The sequence below is a fragment of the Cajanus cajan genome, chromosome 11 (assembly GCF_000230855.2).
Source record: "Cajanus cajan strain Asha chromosome 11, NIPB_CcT2T_4, whole genome shotgun sequence".
NCBI lineage: Eukaryota > Viridiplantae > Streptophyta > Magnoliopsida > Fabales > Fabaceae > Cajanus > Cajanus cajan.
The window spans coordinates 1,438,660-1,454,239 of NC_138527.1; the positions used below are offsets into that span (position 1 = coordinate 1,438,660).

Here is a 15,580-nt window from a genome sequence, read left to right on the forward strand (position 1 = left end):
CTAATAATATATTTAAATATAAAATAAATAATTTATGTGTCAACCATATAAATTTATTTAATTTAATTATAGTGAGTTTATCAAGTTTGTAATAAATATTTTAAAAGCTGTGTTAATAATAATTTTTTTGTTTCATTAACAAATTAAAAGGATGACAATTAACCACTTCATATTAAAATAATAAATCAAAATCATCTAAACTAAAATTGTTTGGATAGCTTCTAAACGAAAGGAGTAGTACCTATATGCTCTTGTATAAGACCTGATTATTTTGTGTGAAAATATTTTTTAGGAGTTTCTGTTTAACTAGAACAATTTCACTTTTAGGCGTTTTTTTTACATTGAGACTTCTTAGAAATTTTTTAACTTCGTATCTAATTAATTCAATTTTCAATTATCATATTTATTTATAAATTAAATTAAAATAAATTATCAACAATTAAAATAATCTCCTATCACAATATAAATTATCCATCATAAGTCTAAAATATAATTTATATATTTAAAAATATTTATTTGTAAAAATTTTAAATATAATTTTATATATTTAAATAAAAGTAAGCAAGTTCTTATATGACGTCGACGGTAAGTGAGTTATATGTCTCTAAGGCTCCAGGCATAGTGGTATCAGAGCCTAACTCGTTGACTGAGAATATAATACTATTATAGAGGAAGGAGTGAGTAGGGGAGAGATTTTCTTATCATGGAAAATCCAATCCTTACTTAATCAAACTCAGAAACCCAACCCACTTTTCTAAATACTCCCTTATCCTTACCAAACCATGTCTCCAGAACCTTAGCTCCAAAGATAGAAAACCTTGTAGAATATTCCTATATTCCTGAAGACGCTCAGATTTCTGAAAGCACAGCCCCCCTTTTGAGCCCATACAACATATTTAAAAGACAGACATCTACTGTGAGATCTATCACCCAATTGATCTGATCCAAACGACCTCATGAGAAAGAATACGTTCAATCTTCCAAGATGGAACAGTGTTCTTTAATGGTCACCTCTGAGGAACAATATGTCACTATTGAGATTCCCAGAGAACTTATCAGGCACTGGAGAGCTGATGGCTATAATCATCTTCACTATGGAGCCATTAGATTAATGCTCACACTCCATGGAAGACGTGGACTTCCTGTCTCTGCAAGGATTTCCTTGCTAGACACTAGTTACCTCCATTATGAAAATGCTGTGATAGGCACAGTCTTAACTACACTTCATGCTGGAAGTGTTGTACTAACATTATTTCTCGATTATAATGTTAGTCTAAAAGACCCTACCGTGCCAAACCGATTGAAGGTCCAAGTTCAGATCACTAGAGCAGCTCAGATCTCTGATATGCTGTTTGTGCCACACTCCACTACCAAATCATCTACAGATTACAGTCTCATGCAGTGAACCTAGCCCTGCCCAGCAGTAATGACAACACCCTGTTTGTCCTGGCCAACCAGGCAGAAGAAAACCCTTCTATTGTCCAAGTCCCTAGAAATATTACTAGGGAACAACTGAAGGAGCTCATCCCCTTGCAGTGGGTAACCAACTATGAAAATCTTCATAAACATCATGGGAAACCCATACAGACAGACCAGGCAACCTTTCGTCGATATACTGACGGAATAGTTTGGACGATTTTTCAACAACCAGAAAAATCCTCAGGACCAAATTTCCAAACCATGATGCTGGAACCCTTCGTCAAAGAAGAAAGAATTCCCATAGACTCAGTCAAAGCAGATGGGAACGTGGTCTATACTGACCGCATCAATGGCCACTTTATTTGGAATGTCAACCTAGATATGTGCGATCCTGAGTGTGATTGCTGGATGCACTCAGGAGATACCAGTGAAGAGGAAAATAGTGAATCGGATAGTGATGATGAGGGATGGAATACGCCCTGCAAGTTACCTCCTCGTCCCAACAGGCGATCTGATTCACAGAACAAATCTTGGGGAAGAACTCATAACACTAACCGTAATTCCTTCAACATGGTCTCACCAAGATGTTCAGGAGAGGTAGAAAAGGTTTTCCAACCTACCTCTAAACCTACACCATGCTTCATGTTTTCAGAAGCAGAACGAGATGTAGAGTTCCCTCCTTTGGAGAGAAAAATAGATCCTAACACCAGATACTCTACCAAACCCACCATCATTCCATCAGAAATTGGTACTGACGGGAAACTGAAGGTACTCAGCAAAGCAGAAGAAGTTCTAAACTGGCAGACAGAAAATGCCCAGGCACAGAACTCCCTGCTGAAAAAGATTGATGACAAGGTCACAAAAATGTCAAGTAGTATGCAAATGTCAGAAGACAAGTTGGAATATCTCTCATCAAAGATGAAAGCTTATTATCAAAGGTTAATGTTGAGTGTCTTTTATGTATGATTTACACTCAAATTTTGGTACTCTTTTTGGTATTTGTAGATATTTATATATGTTATTTTGCCCCCTAAATTGGAAGAATCAAAATATACTAAAAGGGTAGAAGAGTAGTAGCAAAAGCCTAATGTTTTCTCTCCATTTTTTGTAGGAAAATTGAGAAGACAGATTTCCACAGCAATAGCTGTGCTTCTGGAGCTATAGCTGTGGAAATCTGGGGAGAAATTTTGAAGACCAGAAACTTGCAGCTATAGCTGTGGTTCTGCAGCTATAGCTGTGCAAATATAGAATGCTCATTTTTGGTTCCAGAGACTTGAAGCTAAAGCTCCAGGTCCAAAGCTTGAGCGTTGAGGCTTGGGAGATCAAGGAAAAGCCACAGAGACTCACAGCCATAGCTGTGGTTTCACAGCTACAACTCAGGGAGTTGCTTAATCATGAAGGAGTTTCCACAGCCATGGCTGTGGAGCTACAGCTGCAGCGCCAGAGGTTTCTTCACCCTGAAGGACTCTCCATAGCTATAGCCGTGGATCTACAGCTGCAGCCGTGGGAATAAAAGTCACTTTTTGGCCCTGTTTTGAAGCCCATATAAAAGGGGAAAAGAGGAGAAACCAGGTATCACAAAAAATTACAGAGAAAAACAGGGGAGAAGCACGTGAAGAGGGAAGAACGAAGGGAGAACAAAGATTTGGAAGCTGAATCCTTTGGGAACGAAGATCAACTTCATTTCTTCATCCTTTACTTTGTAATTTCTTCTTTTCACTCTTTGATCCTGTAATGGCCATGTGTGGCTAAACTTCTTGAGGATTGGTTGGATGTAACTACTAACTCTTCTTCTTCTTAAATATATGCATTTTGATCTCATTATTTGTGCATTGATTCTTCTCTTAATGCTTATATCGGCTTGATCACCCGTTGTATGATTTTTGGTTTTTGAATCCAGTTGGAAAACGTTTTTGAAAACCCGAACTGAATCTTGCACCTAATCATTTCTTGTTCTAGGAATAGACTTGATTTGGTTAGTCACATTGTTCAAGTCATTGTTCTTAATGCGAAGTGTTAAACTCAAAACATAGAGGAATCATGTTTTGAGCTTAATGACTTTAGGATTCAACCTTGAGGAATCTTGTTGGATTACTTAATGAACGTGGAAATAATGGAATTAGAATCGCATGTATTTTAAGAAGATCTATGAGTTAGCAAGTGCTTCTGGACCAATCCTTGTATCTTAACCATTTTCTTTACTACTCTTAGTTTATTGTGTTGTTTTACTCCATCTTTACCCATTTGCAATTTTAACATCATTCTCATTTAAATCATCAGAGCAAGAATTACTAAACACTCAAATCCCTGAGGACGATATTTGAATACTACTTCAAAACTTGGTTCACTTGCCAAGTGGTGTGTTTGCGAAAAACCCTCATCAAGTTTCTAGCGCCGTTGCCGGGGATTTGGTGCTATTTAGTGATTCTTAATCTTGTGATTTTGTAATTTTGTAAATAAATTATTTGTGAATACTTATAATATATATATATTTGTCTTGTTGTGTTTTGTGGACTCACCTTGCTGTGCAAACTTCTTAAAAGTGTATGCGAGGGAAAACTCCAGCCGAAGATTTACATTTTGACCCTGAAATTGAAAGAACGGCAAGGAGGAACAATAGTAGAACAAGAAGGCTTAGACAGTTAGAGAGAATCCAAAAACAACAGCAGGATCTTCTGAGTTCTTCAACTTCATCAAATCAACCATTCCTTGAATCAGAAATGGCTGAAGAGGGAACAGATGGACCAGCCAGGCCTCCTAGAAGGACCCTAGGTGATTATGCACAACAACATGGCCCTAGGCATTTCTCTAGCATTGCAGCTCCAAATACTTCTATAGAAATGGAGATGAAGCCTGCCTTCCTTACTTTGGTTAGCTCACAACAATTTGTTGGCCTAGATCATGAAGACCCATACTCACCTTTCAAATTTCTATGAGTTATGTGGAACAATGGGAATTCCTGAAGGTGATGAGGAAGCTGTATACTTGAGGTTGTTTCCATTCTCTTTAACAGGAAAAGCTAAAGTTTGGTTACAATTTCACCCGAATCAAAGTTTGACAAGCTGGGGTGATGTGGAAAACAAGTTTGTGAATAGATTCTATCCTTCATCCAAGTATATTAAGGCCAAGTCAGAAATTACTACTTTCAGGCAAGGTGCAAGTGAACCATTTTGTGAAGCCTGGGAGAGATTTAAGTCATTGCTTAGAAAATGTCCTAACCATGGGTTTGAAGATATAGAACAACTCAACTTCTTTGTTAATGGAATCAAGCCTGAGGTGAAGATGTTATTAGATGCAGCAGTTGGTGGCACCATGATGACTATGAGCCCAGAAGAAGCTACTCAAATTATAGAATCTTTGGCATCTTCTGATCACCAAGCAGAGCATGGAAGATATCAATCTCATAAAAGAGGAGTTCTTGATCTTAGCACTAATGATGCAATCCTTGTTCAGAATAAGCTGCTGTCCCAACAGATTGAAGCATTGACTAAGAAGATGGCCAAGATTCCACAACAGCTTCATGCTATTGCTTCTTCTTCAACTCAAGCAAATTCTTCTCTAAAATGTGATTTTTGTGGGGGAGATCATCCCAATGGTCACTGTTCTGAAACACCAAATGAAGAAGAGGTCAACTATGTGGGAAACCAACAAAAAGGAGGTAATTTTAATTCCCGTAATTATAATACTAACAATTATATGCAGGGAAATCAGGGTTGGAACAACAACAACAACCAAGGATATGGATGGAGGAATGAAGTTGGACCATCCAATAGGCCACCACCACAACAACAACAGCAACATCAGCCTGCTTATCCTTCTATGCATGAAAGAACCAACAAATTGGAGGAGACTCTAAACCAGTTCATGTAGGTGTCTATGAACAACCAGAAAATAATGAAGCTTCCATCAAGAATTTAGAAGTACAGGTGGGTCAGCTAGCTAAGCAATTAACTGACATGTCTAAAGGCCCATTTTTAGCCAACACCAAGACCAACCCCAAAGAGTATTGCCAAGCCATAACAACAAGAAGTGGGAAGGTGGTAGGTAATGATGTTGGGGTAAGTGAGAAAAATGAAAAGAAAGAAAATGTTGAATTGAGGGAGGTTGAGGAAGAGCGTGAGAAGAATGAGGAAGAAAACAATAAAAATGAGAGTGTAAATAGTGAGAAAATAAAAGAGAAGAATGGAGTTGAGAAGGAGAAAAAGAAAAAGAAAGGCAAGGAAGTCATTTCCACTATTCCTGTAAGAAACTTACCTTACCCTCATGCTCCTTCTAAGAAAGAAAAAGAAAGACAGTTCTTGAGATTTCTGGATATCATAAAGAAGCTCCAGATAAATATTCCCTTCACTGAAGCCATGGAGAAAATGCCCACTTATGCTAGGTTCATGAAGGAATTGTTTACTAAGAAGAGAAAAATTCTTGAAGAAGAGACTGTGGAGCTTGAGGCAGGATGCAGTGCTATTATATAGAAGTCTTTACCTCAGAAGTCCAGAGATCCAGGCAGTTTCACTCTCCCTGTATCAATTGGTAATCTATCAGTGGGTAAGGCACTCTTAGACCTTGGAGCCAGTATTAACTTGATGCCTTTATCCATGCTGAAGAAGATAGGAGAAGTAGAGGTACGACCCACAAGGATGACCTTGCAGTTGGCTGATAGATCCATCAAGCTTCCACATGGTATAGTGGAAGATATGATCGTGAAGGTTGATAAGTTCATGTTTCCGGTTGATTTCGTAGTCATGGATATGGAAGAGGATGTAGAAGTTCCTTTGATATTGGGCAAACCCTTCATGAAGACAGCTAGAGTTATCATAGACATGGATGATGGAAAGCTGAAGGTGAGAGTTCAAGATGAAGAAGTAAGTTTCAATGTATTTGAAACAACGAAGTTTCCAAAAGGCAACAAAGATTGCTTTAGAATTGATGTATTAGATGATGTGTACTTGGAAACTCAAAATGATTTCAAGAGCTCATCGCCACTAGAGAAGGCTTTGCCTATCTCTAATGAAGAATTGGAAAAGGTCATTGGTAAAGCTTGTCATCTACCAGTGGGATTGGAACATAAAGCATTTTGGGCTTTGAAGGCCTTAAATTATGATTTGAAGGCAGCAGGGGAGAAAAGAAAGCTTCAATTGCATGAATGGAAAGAAAGGAGATTGAAAGCTTATGAGTCCTCTAAGTCTTACAAGCGCAAAGCCAAGATATATCATGACAGGAAAATTCTGAACAGGAACTTCCAACCTGGCCAGCAAGTATTACTGTTCAATTCCAGGTTGAAACTTTTCCCTGGGAAGCTCAAATCTAAGTGGTCAAGTCCTTTCTTGATTAAATTTGTCAAATCATATGGAGCTATTGAACTTGAAGATCCTGCTTCTGGAAGGACTTGGTTGGTTAATGGTCAGAGGCTCAAGCACTATTTGGGTGGTGAAGTTGAGAGATTCACTGCCAGCACACATTTGAAGAAGCCATGAACAATCTGAATTGTCAAGCTAAAGACACTAAATTAGCATGTTCTTGTTTTAATTTCTATTTTAGATTCTAAGTTTTATTTTGAATAGTGAGTAGTTAAGAGTTTTTGTGCATAGGGTTGTTTGAATTCAGAATGGATGTGCTTGATGATTGGCATGTTTTGGGATATGTTAAGATTGCTGATCTTGTTGAGGTTATGTTTGTGTTTTGTGTGTTAGGATATATGAAGTTAATTTGATGTTTTAGAGTGGTTGTGTAGCATTCTGAGTGTTGGGTCTGTGAGTATTTTGATGATTTGGATTGTGGAGAAATATGTCTTTGTTTATAGGGAGGTTTGATTCCCTGCTGTGTGTGATAGGTAGGTTGTGCAATAGCTGGTTGTGGTTGTTTCATGGTTGATATGTTGCTGCAGTGCATAAAATTATGTTGTTAATATATTTGAGTTGTGTGCAGTTTTAGTAGTGTGAGATAATAGAAAGAGTTAGAGTTTCAAGTTTTTGGTTCAAGTAGGTGTTTGGGGTCATATGGTTATAAGCTTGTTTGATGTGTTTCAATGGTTACAAAATTTTGTAAAATATTTAGTTCCTTGATCATGTTGGCTGCACACTCTGTTTGAAATGAAGTGGTGACTCACATTGGCCTAAAATTTTTTGAGAATTGTGAGTTAGTGGTTTAATTAGGGAGTTCAACAAAAAGAATTCAAAAGGAATGAATGATGTGTGACCTTGGTTGTAATAGCTTAATCATATGCTTTAAGATATTCTGCCATTCCCTGAAATCATGAAAAACATTAGGGACCTGAGTGATAGTAAGCTTTAACTTAGAAAATCAAATTCTAAGTCTTGGCGTTGCAGCGCTGGCATCACGGCCTTAGCGCCAACTTGCTGCCAGGGACTCTCATGTGGAAAAAATTCCACAGCTGCAGCGCCCCACTCACGGCCTTAGCGCCAACTTGCTGTCTTGGCACAAATTGCATATTTAATTCTCAACGCTCAAGCGCTAGCTTCCACAGCTAGAGCGCCAAATTGAGCTCTTTTCTTGGAACCCCACTTGAAACTCAATTCCCAGTGTTGTAGCGCCAGTCTTCACAGCCATAGCGCCCAATCTCGGACACAAGGTGTTTAAGTGCTGAACTTCTAAAGCTAAAGCTCCAGCTCTAGAGCCATGGCGCCAGGTTTCTGTTTTAGCCCAGTTGCATGTTGAATCACTCCACGCTCCAGCTCCAGGCCCACAGCCAAGATGCTAACTCCCTGCCAAAAACCTGATGCATACAAAACCTCCAGAGCTTCAGCGTCAATTCTAGCGCCAACTTCCTGGAACTCTCCTTTAAATTCAAAAAAAATCTTCACCGCTCTAGCGCTAGTGTCACAGCCATGGCGCTGACTTTCAGCCTAGGCTTTTCACCCTTTTAAATATCCATAGTTGAATGCTCAATTGGCAGCCATGGCTGTGGGGCTCGAAGCAACTTTAAATGAGATAAGTTGGAACAGTTTCAGTCAGTTTCAAAACTGACCCTTTCCCTCTTCATTTTCACTCTCGTTTCTCTCGTGCAATCTCTATTCTCCCCACATCTTTCCTTTCCCATTCACTTCTTCTTTATAAATCTTGCATTTTTCATCATTCACCACACACTTAAACATCAAAGCACTCACCTTTTATTTGGGTGTCAAGGTAAAGTCTCCATCTTTCTACCTTTGTCTACATTGCATGAAACATTTGCTTGCTCTTTTCAACTCTTTTGAACCTTAAGCATGATTTTGTTACTTTTTGAGTTCTTTAAAGCATGATGATGGCATCAGTTGTGATGTAGTTCACTTGTGGAATGCAATGCTTGAATTTGGGTGTTTGATTCTTCAATATTGCACATGCATGATCCTTCTCATTTTCTGCCTATTTTGTGTTTGAAGAACTTCCTGAATGAGAAAAGTATTTGATTTGAACACAATGAAAGCTTTGAAAAAGGTGATCACTGAAATGTTTCATTTTTGTGAAGAAATGTAAACCTTGCATGGCAAGAATTCACATGCATTTTGCTTTTCTTTCTCATGTACACCACGTGTTTGGTTAAATGCTTGAGTGAATTTGTGTTCTTTATTTAAAGTGTAAAATCATTGTGGTTGGTTGATCATGGGAGCTAGTAGGAAATATTTTCTTGTTCATTGGTGGCTTTGAAATAACTTTAGTGCTTCACATGTTAGAATGTTTATTGATCATTCCTTATGCCCCATGAAGAATTGTGTTTTGTTTGTATGATCAACTTGTAGACTAACTTGGTTGCAAGAATTGGTTGTAAAATTTTCAGATAGTTTGTTCAAGAGGTGGCGGTTCAAGCGGAAGCTCTAAAGCCACTCATAAAATCCCAGATGCACCAACCCCACCACCACCATCTGAAGTGGCCTGGGGACAGTCCTATATTTTCTGGAGGGGGTGGAGATCAAGAAGGTCAAGGTGAACAACTTCATGGTGGGGAGCAGGAGCATGAGAAAGCAATGATGAAAAGGAGAGGATGGAGGGTCGCTGTCACCCTTGTTTTGAGGAAGAGAAGTTCCACTTTAATTTTATGTCATTTTAAATTATAGTTGTTTTAGTTTCTGTTTTGTTAATTGTTTGAACTATCTGGTGGTTTATATACTTTTTGTGAATTAACAATAAAAAAATGGTTTGTTGAAAGGTAGGAAATGAGATGGCTTTTAGATCAACAAAAAGCGGAAAACACATCTTTTAATTCACTTAAAAATGATTTGTTTTGCGGCTTGTTTTGAGGTTGCACTCATCCAACTTTGTTTGATCATGAAGTTGTGAGATATTTGATTAGCATGGCATGAAAAATCAGTAATTGAACATTTAGCCAAGCTGGTGAGTGAGAGAGACCAAACAGTGCATCTATCATATACACTTATACTTTGAGAGCCATCATCATAGCATATGTGTTTGCATTGTTTGAGTCTTGAATGATTGTTCTTGTGAGAAAGTTTTGGACAGGATCAAGGCATTCCATTGTAAATAACTAAAATCTTTTTAAGCCTAGAGCCAAACAGCCAGCCATAATTGAATCCATCCTTTAAAACCTATTTGAGCCTTAACCTTCAAATCACCTTAAACCTTTCCCAAATACCAACTCATCACCCTGACCAAACTCTTGAGAGTAAATGAAAATGAATTGGGGATTAAGTTGGGGTAGTTGGTAAGAATTGCCAAGTGGAAAAAAAATGGAGAAAGTAAGCCAATGCAAGTTGAAGGGAAGAGTCACCCCTCCATCATTTTTCTCTGTTCACATTCAAGTGTGCTTGTTATTTTCATTCTGACATTATTTTGATCTCAAAAAAAAAAATCAAATCAAATCAAGAGCAAAATAAGTAAGCACCTGTACAAAGAGTCTTAAAAGAGAGAGGGACCTCTTGAAATCTAGGCAAAGAACCTCAAGGAAAGAGGGTGTGTAATTAGAGGAAGAATTTGGGCTGAGAGATCTGGTTGGAGTTGAATATTTAGAGTGAGAAAGACGGAGTGTTTGGTTCATGTTCATATTACTCTCTTGAGTTTAAACCCTGTTAATCTAAAAAAACACATTCCTTTGTTAACCAAGCCTCAGTCAACCCTCAACTTTCCAAAAAAGTCCTTGTGATCCTTAATTTTCTCTCAAAGAGTAGTACTGAAGAGATGATATCAATGCTTATGTTCATAGAAATGATGAATGGACTTGAGAGAAACACTCACCCTGGAGAGCCATTGTTGAGAGAGTATGTTCAGATATTGGTTTGTAATGTTCATGCTATGATTTGCCTTGCAATTTTTGTGTTTGGGCATGGTTGTTGTTGTGGGCACCTCAGTGAGTAGAAATTGGTTTTTGATGGTGAATTGATTGAGTGTTTACCTATTGTTGATATATAAGAAATCTCATGGTAGGAAGTAACCTTTTTGGTTTTTGATTGGTATCTTGTTGGGGACCAACAAGAGATTAAGTTGGGGTAGTTGTTGAGTGTCTTTTATGTATGATTTACACTCAACTTTTGGTACTCTTTTTGGTATTTGTAGATATTTATATATGTTATTTTGCCCCTAAATAGGAAGAATCAAAATATACTAAAAGGGTAGAAGAGTAGTAGCAAAAGCCTAATGTTTTCTCTCCATTTTTTGTAGGAAAATTGAGATTACAGATTTCCACAGCCATAGTTGTGGTTCTGGAGCTATAGCTTTGGAAATCTGGGGAGAAATTTTGAAGACCAGAAACTTGCAGCTATAGCTGTGGTTCTGCAGCTATAGCTATGGAAATCTAGAATGCTCATTTTTGGTTCCAGAGACTTGAAGCTAAAGCTGCAGGTCCAAAGCTTGAGCATTGAGGCTTGGGAGATCAAGGAAAAGCCACAGAGACTCACAGGCATAGCTGTGGTTTCACAGCTACAGCTTAGGGAGTTGCTTAATCATGAAGGAGTTTCCACAGCCATGGCTGTGGAGCTACAGCTGCAGCGCCAGAGGTTTCTTCACCCTGAAGGACTCTCCACAGCTATAGCCGTGGATCTACAGCTGTAGCCGTGGGAATAAAAGTCACTTTTTGGCCCTGTTTTGAAGCCCATATAAAAGGGGAAAAGAGGAGAAACTAGGTATCACGAAAAATTACAGAGAAAAACAGGGGAGAAGCACGTGAAGAGGAAAGAACGAAGGGAGAACAAAGATTTGGAAGCTGAATCCTTTGGGAACGAAGATCAACTCCATTTCTTCATCCTTTACTTTGTAATTTCTTCTTTTCACTCTTTGATCCTGTAATGGCCATGTGTGGCTAAACTTCTTGAGGATTGGTTGGATGTAACTACTAACTCTTCTTCTTCTTAAATATATGCATTTTGATCTCATTATTTGTGCATTGATTCTTTTCTTAATGCTTATATTGGCTTGATCACCCGTTGTATGATTTTTGGTTTTTGAATCTAGTTGGAAACGTTTTTGAAAACCCGAACTGAATCTTGCACCTAATCATTTCTTGTTCTAGGAATAGACTTGATTTGGTTAGTCACATTGTTCAAGTCATTGTTCTTAATGCGAAGTGTTAAACTCAAAACATAGAGGAATCATGTTTTGAGCTTAATGACTTTAGGATTCAACCTTGAGGAATCTTGTTGGATTACTTAATGAACGTGGAAATAATGGAATTAGAATCGCATGTATTTTAAGAAGATCTATGAGTTAGCAAGTGCTTCTGGACCAATCCTTGTCTCTTACCCATTGTCTTTACTACTCTTAGTTTATTGTGTTGTTTTACTCCATCTTTACCCATTTGCAATTTTAACATCATTCTCATTTAAATCATCAGAGCAAGAATTACTAAACACTCAAATCCCTGAGGACGATATTTGAATACTACTTCGAAACTTGGTTCACTTGCCAAGTGGTGTGTTTGCGAAAAACCTTCATCAGTTAACTACTGACATCTCTAGATTAGAGAATGAAATGAGGCACACCCCTTTTGGCGCAGCAGCAAATGAAAAGGATCAAGAGATTAGGAGCCTTAGAGCTCAACTCTTCCAACTGGAAGAACAAGCTGAACAAAAGAAAAAGGCTTCACAGCCCCAACCCATCTCTGTTGATCCTTATGCTGTTTTACATCCTCCTGCACCAGTATCTCATTCTCTATTCCAGACACCATCAGTTTCATGGTCTAAACCTGAAAGATCATATTACAATATACCTACTGCCTCTACAACCTGGCAATGGCGAAGGACAGAATCCAGCTCGAAGAAGGTGTCCAAATCCACAGAAGATGCACCAAAGTCTTCCCATTCAACTCCAACTTCATTCCCAAAAAGGCATAACTCAGGGAAAAGCCACTATTTTTAGGATTCACAAGATCCTTACTCTCAGATGCCCATCAAACAACATTTTAGTTCTGTCAGGCCGGATGAGCAAGTTATCGTGTCAGAATCATCTGAAAACTCCAAATCAGATGATAATCTTCTTAATGAATTATCTGATGATGATTCCCTCAACTCATCCCCATCAGAAGCACAGTTAGCAGATCTCTCTATATTAATGGCAACATCCACTAGACCAGATCCAATTTATGAATCAGCTGATGAAAGTCCCAAGAAAAGACCTAGAAATGGGGTTGCCAAACCAACTAGTGGACCCTGGTTTACACTTGATGATATTGAGCCAAGCCAATGGAGATCTCGGCTGATTGAATTTGGTGCTTGGTTAGATACCCAGTTCATGAAAGGAGATACTAAACCCTACAAAATCATCGAAGAATTTGGTTGCAGAATGACTGGGATTCTCAAAGAATGGTATGCAAATTTGGGGCCAGTTCGCCAAAATATGTTTCATGAACTAGGAAACACTACTGCAGTTCTTGGCGCAATACATGAAGAATTCATAGGAGATGGATCACTCACAGACAGAAAAATAAGACCAGAATTCTTTGAGATGAAATGTTGTTCATTAAAGATGAAAGATCTTGATAAGCACTACTTAAGGATGCTTAAAAGATTCTATCTTCTCAATGGTCTTAATGATCCAAGCTTGAAAAACACCTATGTAAGCTCACTCCCTGTAGAGATTCAGCCAAAACTCGCCAGAATGGCTGCTGCCATCAACAAAGACTTTACAGCACTAACAATGGGATGGATTCATCAGATGACCCAAGAAGCTGTGGATAAGCTCTGCCGCCAGCATGAGTATTTCTCAAACATGCTAAGAGATAAGGGGAAGTACGCTAGAGCTTGTAGAAAACTTCTTGGAGATTAAATGCAAAGATAAAGACAGATGCCACTGTTCAAAGAAGAAATTCAAAGGCAAAAAATTCAAGTCTCACTTCAAGAAGAGGAAGCATAAAAAACCTTATAGGTTTTTTAGAAGAAAAGAAACTCGTGGAAGGAGTCCAGGACAAAGATGTTACATTTGTGGCAAAACAGGACACTTTGCTAAGTCCTGTCCAAACAAAGCATAGAAAGCCATAAAGATGATCACATCTTTACATCTGAATGACCAAGACGAGGTAGAATCCCTATACTCAGAGCAAAGTTTTGCAGATGAAGACACCGTATTTGCCCTATAAGAATCTTTCTTAGACGATTTTAGTAGTGATAGGATGACTCTAGCCAAGAAGAAGAACCAGTTCCGGTCTTCGCTGCTGATCAAGTTGATAATATGTCAACTATTACTCCTCCACATCCCAATGTGGAAATTGAGATACTACCATCTAAATATGAGAAGCCTGTCAAGGTAATAGGTTTCCTTGACACCGGAGCCCAGAAGACTATGATGAATCCAGAAATCTTACCACCTCATTTCTGGAAAAAGGGAAACTACATACTTCATAGCTGCTGATGGAAAAACCTTTAAAACATAGGTTATTTCCAAAGCACATGTAGGCATTCGACTCTTCAAAGATTGGATTATTTGGTCCAGAGTCATTGGAAGCAAGCTACCCAACAAAGACCTTCTAATAGGAATGGATGTTTTCAGTTTAGCACACTGATTATTTATCCATCCTACTGGACTCAAATTCAAAAGAGAATTCAAGCCTTTTGTGCCAACCAACAAGCTATATTCTCTCTCAGAAGCTCCACCAGAGTTAGAGGAAATCAAGATAAAGTTGAAATCTTTGTGTTCTGATAGTCATGAAGATTTCACTCACCCAAACCCACTTTGGAAAAATCCTGATTTCTTTATACAACTACCATTCAAGCTGAATGAAGATGTAAATCCTACAAAAGCAACCCATCCAGGCATGTCTCCATATGATCTTAAGCTATCTAGACAAGAGTGCCAAGAGTTGCTCAGACAAGGCCTCATAGAGCATACAGAATCAAACTGGTCCTGCCAAGCCTTCTATGTTGAAAAAAGATCATAAAGACTCAGAGGAAAGAAAAGATTAGTCATTGACTACAAACCCCTCAACCATTTCCTGAGGGATGATAAGTTTCCTCTCCCAAAAACATCGTCCTTACCTATATTGCTAAAAGAATCCAACATCTTCTCCAAATTTCATCTCAAATCTGGATTCTGGCAGTCAAGAATTGAACCCAGAAAAAGACACAAGACAGCTTTCTGCATACCCAATGCACAGTACCAGTGGACTGTCTTACCCTTCGGCTTAAAGGTCGCACCTTCACTATTCCAAAGAGCAATGACAAAGATATTTGAAACTCTCCTAGAAAGTGCTATCATCTACATTGATGATATTCTTTTGTTTTCAAAAGATATGGAGAGCCATAAGAAGCTCTTAGACAAATTCTTTGAAAGAGTAGATTTGCATGGAATCATGTTTTCAGAAAAGAAGATACAGTTAGCCCAACAGGAGATTGATTTCTTGGGTATGAAGTTCTCTCAGGGGACTTATCAGCCTCAACCCCATATTGCCAAAGAATTACTCAACTTTCCTGAAGAAAATCTAACTGTCAAGCAGATTCAACAATTTTTGGGGATCCTAAATTACATTCGAGATTTTATTCCCAAAGGTTATAGATATACCAGTCCTCTCTCGAAGATGCTAAAAAAAGACTCCCCTCCATGGGGACCAAAACAAACACAGGCTGTCCAAGAAATAAAAAAGATTGCACAAAATCCTCCTGTATTAAAAATCCCAGGAAATGGGAAAAGAATCATCTAGACGGATGCAAATGATCATTATTGGGGAGCAGTCTTCATTGAAGAAATATAAGGAAAGAAGTTCTATTGTGGACATGCGAGTGGACAATTC

At 38.3% G+C, this 15,580-nt stretch overlaps 1 non-coding gene across 1 annotated transcript; it reads right to left on the reverse strand.

Annotated features, from left to right (window-relative positions):
* Nucleotides 1-4,540: 4,540 nt before the first annotated feature.
* On the reverse strand, nucleotides 4,541-4,646 carry LOC145953624 (small nucleolar RNA R71). The gene has a single exon (XR_014430907.1). It is a non-coding gene; the product is annotated as a small nucleolar RNA R71 (small nucleolar RNA).
* Nucleotides 4,647-15,580: the final 10,934 nt, after the last annotated feature.